Raw genomic sequence first — 20,989 nt, 5'->3', positions numbered from 1 at the left:
AATGTTTTTCGGTAGTCTCCAAATATTGGATCTGCCTCTTGCCCTTCAACCATAGTTCTCAGTATACAATGTAAGAAAAGGGGAATCTGAGTTTCACACCAGCGATGCTTTCTAAAACAGTGCTGATTCGTGGAAACAAACTTTACGGTATCTAGGTAGTTTATTATAACTGAACTCAGAATATGTTCTAGAATTCTGCGACCAAAAAATGTTAAGGATCTTGGTCCCTAATTTTGTGGGTCAGTCTTTTTACCCTTCTTGTGTACAGGAGTCACCTGCACTTTTTACAGCAACTTGAGACTTTGCGCTGTGCGAGAAATTCACAATAAATACAAGTTAGTAAGGGGCTAATGCCATAGATTATGAGAGACTGCAGGGCACTCTCACTTCTAATTTGGTGTCATGCCACTTGATGTTCTTATGAAAGATGATTTTTATTACTTGGTTGCTATACCTGGATGCGATCTGACGTCATACATCACGATGAAATGGTGGGCAATAGTTAATGCTCTTGCTTGTGTGCTCTAGTGAAGGAATAGCGGCAAGCTTTACCTGCATTCAAGCAAATAGGGTGCCGATTTAAATGACTGCAGTAAAAGCGAACGGCGATTGAGAGCCAAGGGGAGCGTTTTCTCTGCAGAATCTGGGTGGAAAAATTAGCGGACCACCGAGTTCTGCGGTCTCGTTGTGCAGACACGTTGGATGGCGCCGGTCGGTAGGCGGCCGCATCTAGGCAGACTCACTAGTGCTGAGAAGTCACCGCTGCAATGGGCGGCACATTGAAGACAGGGATTAAAGCAGAGGATGGACCCTTGTTAGGCAGAAGTCGATGAGACAACTGTGAGCTTTCTGTGAATTTCCGTGGGACAGGTCACTGGCACCTAGACATTCAGACTCTGTTACAAAACATATTTGTGAAGGCACAAGGCTTTTAGCGAGTTTATGGTCATTCTTTGGAAAGTTACAATGGACACAAAATGGGAGATAACAATCTTTTTTTGGAGGGCTGTGGTTCCATCCAGGTCATGTTGTTAGCAAAAGACATGGCCTAAACACGTGGGAAAGAGGCCGCGAAGCTGAATCTCATTTTCCTTTTCTCCCAACTAACTTTAAGTCTATGATTGGTCAAATCGGTGTATGCAGAACAAGGGGCGCTCTCCCAGCTTCTAATGCCACACTCCAGCTCGTGATTGGCTTGTGCTAAAGTGGGAGTAGTCTAAGATGTAAATGTTCTTTGCTGCTGAGCTGCCGAGGAAAGTGGAGAGAGAAAGAGAGAGAGAGAGAGAGAGAGAGAGTGAGACAAGCGGTCACTCTTGTACTGCCGCTTCGCTAGTAAAGAACTGCAGGCCTCTACCTAAACGGTGAGACTTTTGTCCTTTGCTATTGTGCCACTTAGAGTCTGTGCCAGTCACCTTCTGAACCATCAGAGGTACTGCTTCTAGCAACACACACACAACGAGTGATGCGTGGGTGTACTTATTTGTCTTGAGTCGGCCGTCTAAACATTTGACATGTTCTGTCACGCATAGTCGTGGGATGGTGTCAGATTGGTTTGGCAGAACAGTATACAGCTCCACCTGCAAACTGGAATCCACCGGGGTTTCAGAATTAACTGAACGCGAGACCGCGTACTTCCATTTTTCGGGCGCTCGCCATTGCTGCCGTCCATGACTTCAGTCACCGAACGCATCGTGGTGTGCCGCCCTCACCAGCAGAAGGGTAAAGTATTTGCTGCTAAGGCGTAGCGCTCCAATATATGCAACTCAGCACCCTGTTCTTTCAACCATATATTTCTCTTTGGAGCAGTTGAGTATAGATGCTTGATTGTGGCGTAGTTTTTGTGCCATTCCCCGGATTCACGTGTATGAAGACAGATAGAGCGATTAGTGTTCTGGTTAGTGTCGTGTGTCGATCCCCAGCTGATCACTTTGTCCACCATAGACCCCATATTAGTGAAAGCGTTTGTCAAATAAAAATGTTTGTGTGACGTTTCTGTAGCCATTTTTTTGCCTTGTGATGTTAAGAATGAATAACTCTATTCTTATTTAGGACATAACTCCTCCCTGTGTTCTGATTAATATTACCTTGTCACTTTTATTAAAGTCCTGATGACAAACGAAAGTAGGAAGCTTGCAAGTACTCTGTGCAAAACCGAGCTGGGATTCCATCTGCACCTACTGCTGGTCTAAAGTGGGACGCTACTGGGCAGTGGATGTCTGGAAACGAGTAATTTGGACTGAAGAATCACGCTATACCTTGTGGCAATCCGGTGAAAGGATTTGGTTTGGCGAAGGCCTGGAGAAGGTCAGTTTCTATCGTGATTAGTGCCAACAGCAAAGTACAGAGGAAGTTGTGTTACAGTATGGGGGTGTTTTTCGTGGTTAGGGGCGGTCCTCTTCTCGTGCGTAACAAAAGACTAAGTGTGGGAGGAAATGAACAGATTTTACAGCAGTGTGTACAGCGAACAGCATAGGAACTGTTCAGAGACGATGATTCTATCAGGATGACAATGCAAACTGCCACAGAGCAGCGTCTGTGAGGCAATGGTCTATGGTCAATAACATTCGCAAAATGAACGTGCCTGTCCAGAGTCCCGATCGGAATCCTATGGAACACTTTCGGAATCAGTTAGAACGTCGACTTCGCTCCAGACACCAGCGTCCAACATAGGAGTTTTAAAATTTTTAAAAATATCGGGAATCCGATATATCGATATCTAAAAAATTTCCTTAGCAGCTCTCAATATACCTACCAAAATTATCGATAAATCGGTACATCGACAGAAAGAATATCGATATACCGGGCTATAAAAATATCGACTGCATATTTTAAATACACTGCCGGTTTTTGAGCTGAATATTTAATTACTGATTTGCAAACATACTGCCGGCTTTCGAGCAGTGTATTTTAGTACTGACTTCTTATTAGATATTTCGTACATTAACAAGCTAGCAGGCCGGCCGGTGTGGCCGTGCGGTCTAGGCGCTTTAGTCTGGAACCGCGTGACCGCTCCGGTCGCAGGTTCGAATCCTGCCTCGGGCATCGATGTGTGTGATGTCCTTAGGTTAGTTAGGTTAAAGTAGTTCTAAGTTCTAGGGGACTGATGACCACAGATGTTAAATACCATAGTGCTCAGAGCCATTTGAACCATTTTTTGAACAAGCTAGCAGCCTGCTTATCCCCTTTAGAGCAAGCATTGAAAGGAAAACGACTGCAAGTTCACGCTTGGCGATAACCACTTTGCTAACAGTGGTGATTGCATGTAAGTGGCACGATAAAAGGTGTCCGATGGGTCCAGCGTTCGGTTTCGTCACATATTGGATATGGCCAGAATACTTAATGTCGACTTCACATTTTTTTTCTGCAAATCCCAGCAAAGTAGAAGTTGTAGTGTCAAAACTGCGTGGTGAAGATAAACGTGGCAGTTTCTGTTGGTAGCCCTGGGCGCCGATTACGACTGTATTTCTCGTTGCTCGTCTCTGCCCACCGCAAAGACCAATCTTGTCATTTACATTTCTGTTCATCATTTTCAGCAACTGTTTCTGAAGAACGCTGATGTGACGAAATAGCACACCAGTTACGTTAAAACTGTTTTTAATGCAACTGGTGTGCTATGTCTTCACATCGGAAATACTGTTATACCCGTCAGTGCGCCACTTGTAATTGCTGCGCTCAAAGAGAAAGACTAAAGGTGATGAAAGCTAAAAAAAGTAGTAAGAGTTCTTCACACAGTGAAAGTTAAATTATGAATGTTCTACTTCGATTTCAAAGGAACAATTTAAAATATTTACCGAAAATTTCGAAAAAAAATAAAAATATCTGGATCTGGTATTGCAATACCGATATCGATGTATCCGTGAATAATGTCGCCGATATATATCGATATTTCTCGGGAGAATCATCGGTATATAGTAGTCCAACATCACTATACAGGAACTCGAGACACTCGAACAATCCTTTCATCCTCACTCTGGGAAACTACGATCACAACCACATGTGGAAGCACAAGCGGCCAAAGACACTGCTAGCTAGGGCATAGCCACCTGTGGTAAACTAACATACGCAAACAAGCGACAAACGTCGGCAAGCCCCTGCATATCAGCAACACTGACTGGTAACTACCAGCTGCTATTAGAGCCGACCAACAGGCCACAGCAGGGACACCGACGAGCTCGCCCACAGACGCACAAACAATCCGCCAACATTCCCTCACACTGTGCTTCCAGTATATGACCTATCGGACACAAGATCGATTATAAACCTAACTGTTGCAGGTTGCTGGCGCTGATCGAGGACTCTGCACAAGCACCCAGCGCCAGCCGCCGAACAGCACAACCGCACAACGTCAAGGTATCGACATGCATGATACCCACTACTAACGAAGCCTATCCTTGCACGACCTTTCGCAGGCAGCAAGACAACCGCTACTGCTCTTACCACCCGACCTAACTATCGCAGAGGTTTTTTTTCCCTTGGCTCTTGCCTTGGCACTTTTTTTCCTCTGCTCTTCAAACCGCTACCCTTCGTTCGATTTCGACCCAGTCTATCTCCAGATGAGCGGGTATTAATGGTTAACCCTAACCAGACGTACGCAAACATCGCAGTACCCACATCCTGCGACACCTCACTTTAGTGAACACTAACCCTTATGCAGAGATGGCAGTAGACCTTTTGTGTTGGCCATCAAGCCAGTGTGGGCGTGGAGGGGCTCCACCTCTTATATTAAAAAAATAAAAATAAAAAAAACTACCTTGTCTGGTTTCAGATGCTGAAGAAGATAAGGCAGCTGTTCCTTCATAGACATTCTGACACATTATTTAAGTCCCCCCTGTAGAGTTCAAGCCGTCGTTAAGGCGAAGGCTGGACACAGCCCGTGCTAATGTCCACAAACAGTTGTCCGGACACTTTTGATCGGATAGTGTAGGTGTTGGACTGTGAAAGAATCGTGAGAGAGCTCAGGTTTTGGGCGAGGGCAGCAGACGCGTTGGCGCCACCCTGTGGTACCACAAAGGGCAGCCAGAGGGAGGGCGCACCTCGGCCGGAAGGGCTTGTTGGGGCAGGGGGGGGGGGAGTATTTTACAGTGTTTGCTTGTTTAGCGACGCGACGCGACGCCGGCTGGGTGGGCTGCCTTCGCCGCTCGCCCCTCGCCTTTTAGGCGGCTGACACTGCCACAGACGCTGCCCGGCGGGACGGAGCAGTCGCCCCAGGACGCATTAGCGGCCTTTATCTCGAGTACCGCGGGGTCTCCAGGGAAAAAAAGAAAAGAAAAAGAAAAAAAAGCAGTCGGGGCGCGACCTTCGCTAATATGCGTGTTATCGGGCACGTGCGAGCAGATCCCACCACAGTGGCGCCCCACACGTTACGGCTGCAGATTTTCAGGTTAGAGTGCCTGCTGCTGCTGCCGCCGTAATACGAGTTTATGGCGGGGGAGCTCCTCTTAATAGCAACGCGACTGCAGTCTCTGGCAGTGGCGCCATAACACCCATTCCTTAAAAAAAACAATTTTTGTGACATAAAACAGAGTGGCGTCATCATTGTTATTAAAATAGAAGAAAGAAAATATGTAATCAGATTAGGTCCTTACGTATGTACAACGTCGAAAATATCAATTCAATAACTTAAGAGTAACCAGTTTCACGAAAAAGATGAAAAATCTAAAAAGAAACTTTACGTATACAGACTCAAGCGGCGAGTGAAAATTTGTACCAAGATCGGGAATCGAACGCTGGTCTCCAGCTTACTAGGCAGGTGCTCTAACTACTAGTCCACGTTGGCACAGCGTTTCGCACAACTGCGTGGATTACCCTGGCATCCCTTCCTCCTCGATCCAGATTTTCACCCACCACTTTAATCTATAGACATAAAATTATATCTCTATAATACCAGTAAAGTCTTTGAAATTGACATTTCATTTGTAAAAAGAATCTTCATCGTATGGTCACACAACCGCACATATTCTCCCTTCTAACAACTGATTTAGGCCTGTTTTAAAACTTTCTTCAGGTTATCTGCACCAGAAAAAAAATATAATATTACAAAAAGTACATACAATATTCCACTGAAAAAAGAAATTGTGGATACGCTTACATAAATTTCTTGAGACAAGTAGCGAATCATGTAAACCAAGATGAATTACGCCATAAGCTGTTTGTAGACCTATTGCAAGCTTTTGATTTTATCAATTTTACAAATATGGTATCCTTGGAGTTCCCTACAACTGGCTTCAGTCATATGTCACGAAAGTAAAAGTAGCTTTCCAGGGTACAGAAAAACTAATAATGGACTTCCTCAAGGCTCTATATTAGGACCTCTGTTTTTTATTTATTTTGCTAATAATTTACTTACTCCCTATCAGCATCAGAGCCTCTGTCATGTCTAAGTTCCTATTAAAGAACACAATGAAGCTGATTTACAGCAAAAGGCGTCTGTGATAACAGAATAAGAAGAAGACGAAGAAGATACTTTTAGAGTCAATTGCATGATGTTAAAGAAAACGAAAGCTACAAGAAATAAAATTCTATAATTAGGAGCTGTAGCACTGAACAAACGTCTTACATTAGGTTTCTAGCAGTTTGACTTGGTGATCAGTTACGCAGAGGCAAAACATATTTAACAATTGGAAAAAAGATTGAATAAATATCATTACATTTCATTAATGCTTTGACACTGCTGTAGTAATGAAAAAGTACTACGTGCCTACTATGCAAATGTTACAGTCTGTTACACACATGTTACAGGATGATATTATCTTCTATAGAAATGCAAGTTTTGCAAAACGATTATGTAAAATTGAAATACGAGCGAAAAAAATTCTAAAAGGCGTTACCGGTTAGAAATCATGTGGCGACATTTTTATAGGTTCTGAAATGCTGACTCCTCCACGATTCTATATAAACAATACTACCTATTACTTTTAAGCACATTCGAAATTTCAGCAGTAAATGGTGACCATTATAAAATTAGAAGTAGGAATGATTTTCATAATCTAGTACATAGCAAGATAGTGTATCACAAAAAGTGTTGTATAAAAATGGTGCACTGCCTGCAGAAGTAAAGAATGTAAACACATTCGGTGTATTCAATAAACTCTTGAGAAACATGACAATATCGAATACATTTTGTAGAACTGTGGTGTACATAAACTGTTCATATTGATATAGGCTTACTACTTTCTTTAAATATACATGTGATGTTTGTTGCTACTCCTGCTCATAAAGATGATTTCTGCTGCTGCTGTATTTTTATTGTTTCATGTCACAGGGCACCCAGGAAGCTGCTGAAATTTGCCTGGCAAAGAGTAACAGCAAAATTGTCTGAATGAAATTACATTGTGATGTGAGTAGAGTGGTGTGTGTGTGTGTGTGTGTGTGTGTGTGTGTGTGTGTGTGTGTGTGTGTATGACTTTAAAAATGATGAGACATATTTTGTAACATGAGATTATAATTGTATTTGCGCATAACTGAGTTGAAAATTTAATTCCGTTTTACGGTATCTACATTCTGAGATCTCTTTATAAATGAGATGGTCATATCATTGTACAAAAATAATCAAAAAGATTAATAGTAATAATAAAAATAATTATGGTTATTAATATTATTTTAAGAAATAATTAGCTTTGAATCATACACTCAATATTATTTTTAGATGATGTGAACCATTTCATGATTGTATAAACACAAATCCCAAAGACATTCTGATATTATATTGCATAAAATTATTGCCCTGTACAGTAAAAAACTGCAGAAATTTTGGTATGGTATAATTATTAGACTCTAGAATAGAATAATTATATTGACATACTATATATGATTTTCTGCAAGTTTTGTGTTTAATCTACGATGGAGTGGTTCATTTTGTGTAAAATTCTCAGGTAACTAATTTTCATATAATTATAACGCCAACTTTGTTTCGGTAGATTGTTGTATGGCAAGATATATGTATGAGATTTATGTTTTAGCATTTACTTTTGGTATATATTACCTATACTTTGATCTTAAAATACACCAAAATCAGTTGTTAGAATAATGAACAAGCACAACTGTGCTACCATACAACGAGGTTTCTTAAATACCTATAAGTTGTCCAACTGCTGTGACCTAAAATATTACTTGAAATCTTACTATACCATAATTCATATATTTTACCGATTTTATTGTTCCTCATATTCAAATAATTTTCATTGAGGTTACTTATTAATTTATGTTTATGTGTCCGTGTTGTGCATTATGTACACAGTATTGAAAGCCTTACCAACTGCTGTCAGCCGATCTTGCCTAGTGCAGTATTTGTCGTCATTCAAGATGCACCTTGCATTAGAGACTTACACATATTGTAGGTTTAGAACTTTACAAATGGAAAGGCAAGGGGAAGGGTTCTTTAGAAGAACGATGATATGTTAATTCTCGCTTGAATATTTCTGAAGTTGTTTAACGTCTCAGTTTGTTTCCATGGATGACAATTTTGCTGAAAATCTGTGGCGTGAACGTAGTCTGATTGTGCTGGACAATGACAGTATACAAGGGGTAGTCATGAAATTTTAATTATCACATATTAAAAATCAAATTTGGTTTGGTATTGGCAGATCTCTGCATACTCACCCTTCAATGCGATACTTTTTTACCCAGCGATGCATAATTTGTCGAAGACCTTGCTTGTAGAAGTCTGCATTTTGGCGGTTTGGCGGTTTCAACCTCGAAAATCAACTGTTCTCATTCTGGAAATGATTGACGAGCAATAGTTTCTTCCTTCTGCGTGTGGCGGGGAAGGAGGGGTGGAGGAGCAAGGATAGGGGAGAGGAAACATTTGATGGACCAAAGAAGCAGCATCAAAAATATATGGGGCATCGTCGTGGAGCAAAACTACTCCTTTGGGTAGCTTCTCTCTATACTTCCTCTTGACAATCCCCCGTAATCTCATCAGGGGGTTTCAGCAGTACTCTCCAGTGATGGTTTACCCCTTACGAGCTCAATCTGTTACTGCCACGCCATGGAAATTCCAACAAAAACTGAGCGTGTTCTTCCCCGGTGATGGGTCTTCCATTTTTCGGCGGTGGAAAATCAACATGTTTAGACTGCTTGCTTGACTTTTTTGTCTCGAGGTCATTGTAGTATACCAAGTACAAGCCCTTGGTGATTAGGCCGCTAAAGAAGTCATCTGGAATGACCTGACGCAGCTACATTTCCGCTGCTAGTTGCTGACTTGGTAGACTTTTTAAATGGGTGTGAGCTATCGCGGAACCCAGCGGATGGGTCCGTTGTTATGTACGGAATTTGATTCAGGCTGTTGAAAACTGGCTCGTGTCTGATTTCTACGTTTCCACAATCGCTTAATTTTCAACATGCCGGTTTTCCTGTTTGAGGGCCTCCATTTCGCTTATGTTCCGGTTTTTCGGCATGCTCTGTCACTTGTTTCTCCATCATTCGATCCATCTGACGGAACTGGTAATGACTGAGCCACCTAACCAATGTGCCAGATGGTGGAGATTTACTGTCATACAGTCCCACCAACTCAACATGGATTGTTGTAGTGCTGTTCACCTTTAAATCCAGAAAACGGATTACAACGTGATACTCCACTTCGTCGATGGCCTGAACAAACAAATTAAGTAATTCTGTTTCTTTCTTTTTTTTTCTCAGTGTAATAATTAAGACTGTATGACTTCCTGTCGTAGAATGAGCTTTGATTCTGTCCTTTATTTCTTTCTGTCTCCGTGACAGCTAACTTCTTTAATTAAGAGGCATGATGCCATTCGCAGAATATAAGTGGTGTAGTGTGGTTTTCATGAGAAATACAGTAAGCAACAGTAAAGCTTGACTACGTAATAAACGTGACATGAGTCGCTCCATACTGGAACAGCGTGCTCTGCTGTGTTGAGTGCTAAGGCTTATGTTGCATGCACCTTATTTGAGTATAACAACTATTCATTTTTCTTCTTGAAACAGTTTACTGATGAAGTTTTAACTGAGTGCTGCAATGTCTAAGAAAGAATAATCTTTTTTATGGTCGTTAGAGGGGCGTTCAACAAGGAATGCGACACATTCTTTTTCTCATCCAATTTTGGTTGAAAAAAGCGGAATTTGTGGTGGGATATCGAATATCCCTGCTTCAGCCCCTATAGTTTCATGAAGTTCCTATTGGTAGCCGCGCTATACGTAGCCTTCGAAATGTCATCTGTAACGGAGGCGTGTTCCAGGCAGAGAGCTGCCGTTAAATTTCTTTTAACTGAATTGTACTGTGCTATCCTCAAAAACGACTTCAGCGTGTCCGTAGCCACACAGATGTATCCAAACTTCTAATTCTCAATAACAACGCAAGACCTTACGCAGGTCTGCGCACCTGAGAGGAGCTTACAAAACTTCATTGGACTGTTCCTCCTCATCCACCCTACAGCCCGGATCTCGCACCTTCCGACTTCCATCTGTTTTGCCCAATGAACGATGCACTCTGCAGGAAGCAATAATGGATGATGGGGAGGTTGCTGATTGGGCAAGATGTTGGCTCCGATGGGGACCAGTAGACCGGTACCATGGGGGCATACAGGCCATCACAGAAACGTGGTGTAATGCCGTCGCATTGAAAGTATATCATGTCGAAAAATAGGGTTTTTTAGCCAAAAGGGTGGAGAATAATATGGTATACTGGAATCCTGCATAAAACCAACCTCCTTTCAGAAATATGTGTGTTTCATTACTTACTGAATACCCCTCATAAATACCAAATCTAAGACATATTATTGGCTCTGGACAGATTTTTCGAATATTTTTCTTCTTTTCAAGAACGTAACTGCTCTGTATGCAGAGGATTTTATGTGTGATAAATTAATAGCGTCACTCTATAAACTTCAGCTACACCTGTAACTAAAATTCTGCTCCTTAACGAACTCTCTAGTTAAGAGGGCATGTGGTAAATACATTCTTCAAATAAATAAATCACAGTTTTTAGTTCTGTAATTGAACATATTCAAAGGATATTTGAGAAATTTTGTCAGATTTTCAAATAGACAGGACAGTTGACTCATATACGACTCTTTCTGTTTAGGGGCATACATGTTGTTGTTGTGATCTTCAGTCCTGAGACTGGTTTGATGCAGCTCTCCATGCTACTCTATCCTGTGCAAGCTTCTTCATCTCGCAGTACCTACTACAACCTACATCCTTCTGAATCTGCTTAGTGTATTCATCCCTTGGTCTCCCTCTACGATTTTTACCCTCCACGCTGCCCTCCAATACTAAATTGGTGATCCCTCGATGTCTCAGAACGTGTCCTACCAACCGATCCCTTCTTCTAGTCAAGTTGTGCCACAAGCTCCTCTTCTCCCCAATTCTATTCAATACCTCCTCATTAGTTATGTGATCTACCCATCTAATCTTCAGCAGTCTTCTGTAGCACCACATTTCGAAAGCTTCTATTCTCTTCTTGTCCAAACTATTTATCGTCCATGTTTCACTCCATACAAATACTTTCAGAAACGACTTCCTGACACTTAAATCTATACTCAATGTTAACAAATTCAAACTCACATCGTCTGCGGTGACCCTCAGGCTTAATGTGATGCAGAAGCTGAAGTTAGTAAGCACGTAACTAGAGACATTTGTGCACAATGTCGTGCACCGTCGAACGGTAAATGGCTGGTTTCCTACTTGCTCGTCTAATAGGTTAACAGGGACTTCTAGTGAATGCTTCACTGACACATTCCATGGTCTCTTCATTCAAATGCGTTTTAGGATGTTTTCCGGCATCCGAATTCAAACTTAGCGTTTCTCGAAGAGTTCTGTCCACTGATAAATGGATTTACATGTGGGTGGATCCACGTTCCATTCTCTTCTTGCTGCCGGCCATTGTGGCCGAGCGGTTCTAGGCGCTTCAGTCCGGAACTGCGCTGCTGCTGCGGTCGCAGGCTCGAATCCTGCCTCGGCATGGATGTATGTGATGTCCTTAGGTTAGTTAGGTTTAAGAAGTTTTAAGTCTAGGGGACTGATGACCTCAGATGTCAAGTCCCATAGTGCTCAAAGCCATTTGAACCATTTTGAATCTCTTCTTGCTCGCCACTGAACACGTGTTACAGGCTTCAACATAGACAAACTACAACATGTTGACTGTCAAGAGTACGTCTGCTTGCTGCACATTAAACGTTTGTGTGCATGCGCCATATGACTCAGCGTGTCTCATGAAATGGTAGGAACACATCTTGGAGAGAATCTCTATCGACTGCCTATTTACCGAACAACATAAAATGTCGAGTTCTTTCGTTACCAGCAATTGTTTGTGTATATCTCTAGCCCGGACGCTCTGTATGTACAGAAGTATAAGGGGTGATTAAAAAGTTTCCGTTCGAAGGCCGTAAAGTCCAAAATCGGTAGGTATGCCACTCAGACGAAATCTAAGCGAGCATTGAGGCAATCATCCCATCGACACACCAGGTTGAAGATAGCCGTTTGAAAAAAAAAAAACGTGTCCCACTGCTTGAAGAAGCTCCAGTTGCCTGATCAGACACGGATCGTCGTCCCTTCAAGGACGTACCGCCTTTTTAAGGAACCGAAGGCGTGATAATGGCACGGAGAGGGATCAGAACTATAGGGAGGATACTCGAGTGTTTTCGACTTCAGATGGTCCGTAACGGATCAAGCTGGTCTTGCAGTCGACGGGCGTCTTACGTGGAACCGCGACAAGCACGGAACTAGGCACACCACTCCACAACGGTGATTTTCGCCAGACATGCTGCCTCACACAAATTTTTAATTTTCCGGTGGATATCTGCTGGCTTTTGACTTCCGGCAACCAAGGTAAGAATATCAGCACGTTTATCCTGTTTTGGTTACACTTGGTAACAGCGTCGCATTTACCGCATACTCGTCGGAAACACACAATTGCCACAATAATTCCAAGGTATACGTCGGTGTTTATATATCCGCGTCGAAGTCGCGCTACTTAACATAAACACTCTGAGAAAAAAAAAAAAAAAGAAGAAAAAAATCGACTCACCAAGAAAGAGTTATTCGAATAGGATGGAAATCAGTGAATGTAATAGACATGCATAGACAATTTCAGAAGAATTGGACGATTTATTCAAGAGAAAGAGCAAGACAGCAGCGCGATGGTTCACCTCTGGCCCTCTGGCCACTTGACATTAACTGATAGAGTTGTTGCATGTCCCCGTGAAGTATATCGTGCCGGATTTTGTCCAATTGACAAATTAGATCGTCAAAATTTCGAACTGGTTGCAGGGTCATACCCATAATGCTCCACGCTTTGTCAGTTGTGGAGAGATCCGCCGACCAAGGTAGTGTTTGACAAGGAGGAAGACAAACAGTACACACTCTAGTAGCGTGCTGGCAGGCATTACCTTGCCGAAACATACGGCCAGGATGCCTTGCCATGAAGAGCAATAAAAGGAGGCGTAGAATGTCGTCGTGCCGCTGTGTTGTAACGGTGCCGCAGATGACAACCAAAAGGGTCCCGCTATGAGATGAAATAGCACCTCAGACCATCGCTCCTGATTGTCGGGCCATATGGCTGGTGACATTCAGGTTGGTATCCCACCACTGTCGCTAGCGTCTCCAGACACGTCTCGATACTAAGACCTATTCCAGTCACTGCGAGCCGCCTATTAATGCCCCCGGCGGCCACTGAAGCACCACTTCCGGTACTGAATGCCTCTCTCACGATTGCTCGCTCTTCTCGTTCTGTCGTCTCTCTAGGCCGACCGCTTCCTTGTTGATGCTGTGTTCGGCTGTAGTTCACCCATTCTTGTCAACATTATCAAATAGTGGCATCGCTCCTATTCAAATGTCGAGTGAATCGACAATTACTTCAACCGGCTTCTTTGAGCCCAGCTACAAGTCCTCTCTCAAAGGTTGACATCTGCGCATATTGTTCGAGGGCCTATGTGCGAGGCATAGTTACTGTCCAACTACATGGGATGAAATAAGCAGAGATTTCGTGCTCTGGCATTGACATGTCCCGCGTTTGCTGTCGTTGCCAGGTGCGCGACGAAATTGCACAGCAACGTCACACGTTCATCCACTGGCCGCCAAAGTTCACAAGTTTGCATTTTCCTTCGACACCCATATGAATATCAGTATATTACCAATTCGCACGCGTAACTCCTTCGAGGTGAATATTTTATTTTATTTTTTATTTTTTTTACAAGATGTAGAAATTTGCTTCCGCCGTTTGCCGATAGGTGGCGACAACGATAAGTAGTGGTCTAAAGAAACAGATCGCAGACGTCAGGCAGTTAGCTTGGACCTCGGTCAAGATAACCTCATTCAAACATTAGTCGATTTGTGTCTGCATCATAAAGTTGTTCCTGATTGAAAATGTCAGTTTACGAGCCTAATTCTCCTCATTTGCGGGAGGTGTTACTATTTTGTTTCAATATGAAGAAAACAGCGGCTGAGTCTTATCGAATGCTCTCAAGTAGGTATGGTAAGGACGCTATTAGTGAAAGAACGTGTCGTGAGTGGTTTCAACACTTCAAGAACAGTGAGTTTAGCGTCGTAGACCGGCATAGTGGTGGAAGAGGGAATGTTTTCGAAGATGCAAAATTGGAGACATTGCTGAGTGAAGACTCGCGTCAGACTCAAGAGGAATTTGCACGATCAGTGGGAGTGCCACAGCAAGCCATTTCAAAACGTCTCAAGGCTATGGGCATGATTCAGAAAGACGGAACTTCGGTCCCGTGTGAGCTGAAACCAAGAGACGTTTAACGGCGCTTGTGTGTTTGTGAACAGTTGCTTCAGAGGCAAAAACGGAAGGGATTTCTGCATCGCATTGTGACCGAGGACGAAAAATGGGTTCATTACGATAACCCTAAACGCAAAAAGTCATGGGATATCCCGGCCATAGTTCTACGTCGATGGCCAAATCAAATATTCACGGCTCCAAGATCATGCTCTACATTTGGTGGGACCAGCTCGGCGTCGTGTACTATGAGGTGTTGAAACCAAGTGAAACAATCACAGGTGCTCGTTATCGAACGCAATTAATGTGTTTGAGCAGAGCATTAAGATACAAACGGCCGCAATACAGCGAGAGGCACGATGAAGTGATTTTGCAGCACGACAACGCTCGACCCCACGTTGCAAAAGAGGTCAAACGCACTTTAAAACGCTAAAATGGAAAGTCCTACAACACCCGCCGTACTCTCCAGACTGCTCCCTCTGACTATCACCTGTTTAGATCAACGGCGCATGGCCTGGCTGACCAACACTTCCGATCTCACGAAGAAGCCACAAACTGGATCGCTTCGTGGGTCGCTTCAAAAGATGAACATTTTTTTCGACGCAGGAATAGTACACTGCCCGACAGATGGGAGAAAGTAGTGGCGAGCGATGGAAAATACTTTGGATGATACATGTGTAACCAATTTGTTTCATTAAAGCCTCAAATGTTGGGGAAAAAACGGCGGAGGCAAAGTTGTACACCTTGTAGGTGTAGGCTGCAGCAACGCTCTCAAATGGAATATTTTGATCATCCCTTATATTATCACCATACCGTGTTCTCGTGGCTAACGGTTGTGTCTCTCTTTGAACATCCATTACCACCACCTCAACATTTTATTTTTCCTTTTGTGGAACATCAACTTGTTGCCAAAGTGACACGCAAAGAGTCCTGTGCAGTGCGGCAGCACGCGGTTCTGAACGTGATACGGCTCAGAGCGCTAACGAGAGCAGCTGTCAGAGGAAGAGGCGGCCGGGCCCGTGTCCAGCGGCGGCGCGCCGCCCACGCGTCGTGCACGTGGGCGACGTGCGCCAGGCCTGGCGGCATTCCAGTCCGCTGATTCGGGCCACACGGGCAAACAAGGCTGCCACGCGCCTGCACGCGAATGAGAAGCTGCAGTAGGCACTCTTCTTTCCTGGCGTACCGTGGACGTAGCCAGCCCGTGCCATGTGTCTGTCCGTTTCCTTCAAAATAAACGAAGGAACACGCTGAAGCCGAGTATCATTACTCGGCAAAGCTCCACTGCGAACTAAGTTGATCATTTCACTTAGGGCAGTCTCGTTCTCTTTGAAAATACACTGCTAGCCATTAAAATTACAGCAGCATGAACACGGCATCGCCAGGGTGGCCGACCGGTTCTAGGCGCTACAGTCTGGAACCGCGCGACCACTACGGTCGCAGGTTCGAATCCTGCCTCGGGCATGGATGTGTGTGATGTCCTTAGGTTAGTTAGGTTTAAGTAGTTCTAAGTTCTAGGGGACTGATGACCTCAGAAGTTAAGTCCCATAGTGCTCAGAACCATTTGAACACGGCATCCAACAAACGTCAAATTGGCACAAAGCGTACTATGTACTTGGATTTGCAAATTGTTAGCTTTTCAGTACCGCAGCACATAGCAGATTGGAGTGAGGTCAGCTATCTTCTGCGTACAAGGAAAGCTTATACAACGGGTTTCTCATCAGGAATGGCATTTTAATTTTGTTTGTTTGTAGAGGATCGAGTTATTCCAGGTATAAAAAGAAGAAACGTCTGCCAGCATCTGTTGGAATTTGACAGTACTGGATCATGGCCGATCGAGACTGCAGTTTATAGTTCCGCGATACCACTGCTCGCGTTGGTCTGGATCCCACGGCTGTCATGCAAACATGGGACCGATGCATTCAGGATAGGCATACTCGACGCGTGCAGGATAACAATGGCCCCTCGTGAATGGCGGGTGACATTCAGATTGGTATCCCACCACTGTCTCCAGCGTCTCCAGACACGTCTCGATAGTAAGTTCGAAGAGGGAGTCATCACTGACTACACGGGATGAAATTCGCGAAGACTTCATGCTCTGACTCTGCCGTGCAGGATCGGACAACTACCTCACCTACTGTGAGTCAGGCAGTCAGCTTGATTGCAAAAGGGAGTACCCAGTCAAATAGTGCAATGACGTACGGAGCACTAAGGCTTCTCAACACATCGACAGTCGTTGCGTCTTCCCACGACACTCTGGCATAAAGAGGTGCAACGACAGTGGTAGGCCCAATTACAACAACGGCCAACAGTGGCACCACGTCGTCTTTTCAGATAAGTTCCACTTCTGCATAAATCATGGCGATGGATATGTACAGCCGAGTGGAGGCTCCGAGGAAAACGGACGTCGCCAGATTGCATCGGTTAGCGTCACACGGATCGAGCACATGGAATGATGATACGGGCTGCCATTGAACACACAACATGAATAGTTCTAGTTGTCACAACTGAAAATTTGCACAGCAGGCATTACATTTCAGACATGCTAAGACGGAGGGCTGTGCCCTGTCAGTGAGGTCTCCGTGACGTTATCCTGCAACGAGATAACGTTATCCGTCATGTCCTAACTTGCCTCCACATATCAAACGTCCTACTATTGCATTATCGAGAACGTTAAGTCCGTGATTTCGTTAACCCTCTGAAAAAACCTGGTCAAGATTGCTGAGAGACTGAGGCGTCACCACTCGCCAGCCGTTGGGGCTGATCAGCTCAGGCATGGATTCGAAGCAGCAAACAACGAAGTACCCACATTGTTCCCCCAGGCTCAGTTCAAGTTGATCCCGAGCCTGGTTGGAGACATCGTTGCTGCCGGAGGTGGTAACTAGATGTACTAAATTGTGCGAGTTCTCCGTTCCCAAAAATGCTCCTGTTGTCTGGTCTAGCATCTTTCACTAATAATCAGTCCGACCAATGCTTAATTTTTAAATAAAAATCATTAGCAATGACTGCAGAAGATTTCCGGAATAACTACTCACCCTTGTTCTGCCAACGATCTTGCCAAAGAAGGTGAGGAGCAGACAGATGCAAGGGCAGTCTCTTTCCCTTGGAATGGGAAATAGCCATAAAAGGCGAAAGTATTCACAATGATCAATAGCATGAGGATACGGGAGCCACTGCATCATAGATACTTAATGTTTATCCAAAGCACATGTGTCCTCTAATTGAAAAAGTGTCATCATGATCTCTCCATTGGCAAAAGATTCCAGATCAGTCCTCTCGTCGGATCTCCGGGAAGAGGTTGCCGAGGGGATAGTGACCGAGAGAAAAATATTGAATAACTAACGAAAGGGTAACATTCTATGGTTCGAAGCATGGAATGTCGTAAGTCTGAACGTGGTGTGGAAGCTGGAAAATCAGAAACGGGAGATGCAAAGAATAAGGCTACGGTCAGTGAATTGAAAGGGAAAGAAGATAAGGTTTTCTGGTCGGATGAATATAGGGCAGTATCAACAGCAGCGGAAACCGGCATAACGAGAGGGAGGTTAGCTTTTTGTTAATGGACAACATATTCGACATGACTGTAGAAATTATTTATTTTACAATTGCAGTTTCAGGCGGTACTGCAAGAGGTATTGCTTCGGCACAAGTCATTAATTAAAGTCCTCCGATATGATAACATGCACACGTGTCGGAGGACTTTAAAGTCTGACACGTACTGAAGCAAAATATTTTGTAGTACCGCTTGAAAATGGTCAAAAGGCAAAAACTGCAATTGTGAAATAAATAATTTCTACAATCAATGGTGGATATGACGTCCTTTAAAAAGTTCTACGCGACTGTGAACCCTGAACATGAGAAGATAATCGGGATTCGTTATGATTAGGGAGGTAGGGCAGAGACTGCGCTAGGCAGAGACTGAGTAGCGCAGAGACTGAGCTGCTATGAACAGTTCAGCCATAGGGTTATTCTATAAATAAAAATAAAAATTGGAGAAAGATTGGGTTTAACGTTCCGTCGACAACGAGGTCATTGGAGACGGAGAGCAGGCTCGGATGGTGTCAAGGATAGGGGAGGAATTCGGTCGTGCCGCTTCAAAGAAACGATCCCGACATGGAACGACTTAAGGAAATCATGGAAAACCTAAGTCTGGATGGCTGGACGCGGGTTTGAACTGTCGCCCTCTCACATGCGAGTCCAGTGTGCTAACCACTGCGCCATCTCGCTCGGTAGGGTTCTTCTCATCGGTATCGACCACCGCCAATAACCTGTACAACAGAACAGGTATACATGCCAACATCACAAGCAGAAGATTAAGCGATAGGTGGGATTCAAAGGATAACTCCGTATGTAAAGGAAGATGATAATCTACTAATGATATGAGATTTGAACACTCTAGTAGGAGAAGGAATTGGAGAATATGGGCTCGGTAGTGGGAATGTGAGAGGAGAGAGACCAATAGAGTTCTGCAGTAAACTTCATGCAGTAATAGCGAATACTTGGTTCAAGAATCACGAGAGGTGGAGGTATACTTAGGAAAAGCCGTGAGATACTCGAAAATTCCAAGATTCCAGTTAGATTACATCTTGGTCAGGCAGAGACCTCGAAATGGGTTACTGGACTGAAAGGCGTTCCCAGGAGCAGATAAAGACTCTGCCACGATTTGGTAATAATGAATAGCAGGCTGAAGCCAGGAAAAATCAACATGGAAACAAGTGAAATATTGATCTACTGAGGAACGATCCTGTAGATACTGTGAAAACGAATACCATGGTGAGTAGTACTTCTAAAAAGAGCAACTGCAGCAGGCGGACAAACAAATATATGTACCAATAAGATACATGTGAAGATAAATTGGGTAACAGAAGAAATACGTCATTTTCTCGACGAAAGAAGGAAGTGAATAACCGTTAAGAAAAAGACATGAATACAACAATATAAGTTACTTAGATATGAAACACATAAGAAGTGCAGGGAAGCTAAGATGAATAAATGGTCGTCGGAAACACTGGTTTAGCGTACAGAAAAGTTAGACATTTTGCGAAACTGAAAAGAAAACGGTGTCAACGTTAAGGGTGCAGCAGGAATTCCGGTGTTGATCGTGGAAGGGAGAGCGGACAAATGGAGGGAATACGCTGAAATCCTCTACGAAGGAGAGGAACAGCCTACTGACGTAGTTGAACCACCAATGGAAGTCGATGTGGGAGACATAGGGAATCCAGTATTATAGTCAGAGTGTGACAGAGCTTTGAATGAGTTGCGATCAAATAAAGCGGAACGCATGGATAGGATTCCTTCAGTATTCCTAAAATTATTGGAGGTTTGGGCAACTAAATTACTATAAAAGCTGGTGAGTAAAATTTATCAGATCTTAGACATGCCATCTGACTTTCGGAAGAATGTCATCCACACTATTCCGAAGATGGCAATTATCACGCAATCGCCGGCCGGGGTGGCCAAGCGGTTAAAGGCGCTACAGTCTGGAACCGCGCGGCCGCTACGGTCGCAGGTTCGAATCCTGCCTCGGGCATGGATGTGTGCGATGTCCTTAGGTTATTTAGGTTTAAGTAGTTCTGAGTTCTAGGGGACTGATGACCTTAGAAGTTAAGTCCCATAGTGCTCAGAGCCATTTGAACAAATCACGCAATCAGCTTAGCAGCACGTACATCCAAGTTGCTGATAAGAATAATATACAGAAGGAGGGAGATTAAAACTGAAAATCTGATAGGTGACCATCAGTCTGGCTCTGGGAGAAATAGAGACACCAGAGAGACAGTTCTGGTGTTGCGCTTCATAACGGAGGCGAGATTTAAGAAAAATCAGAACACCATCATAGGAGTGGTCGATCTAGAAAAAGCTTCTGATAATGTAAAATGATGCAAGATGTTCGAATTTATCAGAAAAGTTGGGGAAAGATGCAGGGAAAGACGGTTACTATACAGGGTGAGCATTAATAAAACTGACAAACTGCTGGGATGGAAGAAAAAAAATGATCCTATGAACGTGTCTGAAAATGCATCGTTGTCACGGTAGATGGCGCTGACGAATGACAGTTCCTCTGACCACATGTCGTGTGTTCTTTGTGTGTTGAAGGATGAGTGATTGACGCGGTGTACTGTAAGCAGCAGAATGGTACGATGTTCATGTAGGGAACAAATCGAGATGGTGTTTGCCTAAGGACAAACAGCTGGAATCGATCGATACGTGGCACAGCTATACCAAAACAAGTATCCTCGCAGACACCAACCACGTCACACAAAATTTCAAGCCCTTTTTGGGGATTTGTGTGATCATGGGTCCTTTCAGACAGAC

The sequence above is a fragment of the Schistocerca piceifrons genome, chromosome 4, assembly GCF_021461385.2.
Source record: "Schistocerca piceifrons isolate TAMUIC-IGC-003096 chromosome 4, iqSchPice1.1, whole genome shotgun sequence".
Taxonomy (NCBI): Eukaryota; Metazoa; Arthropoda; class Insecta; order Orthoptera; family Acrididae; genus Schistocerca; species Schistocerca piceifrons.
This window is presented reverse-complemented; position numbering follows the sequence as displayed.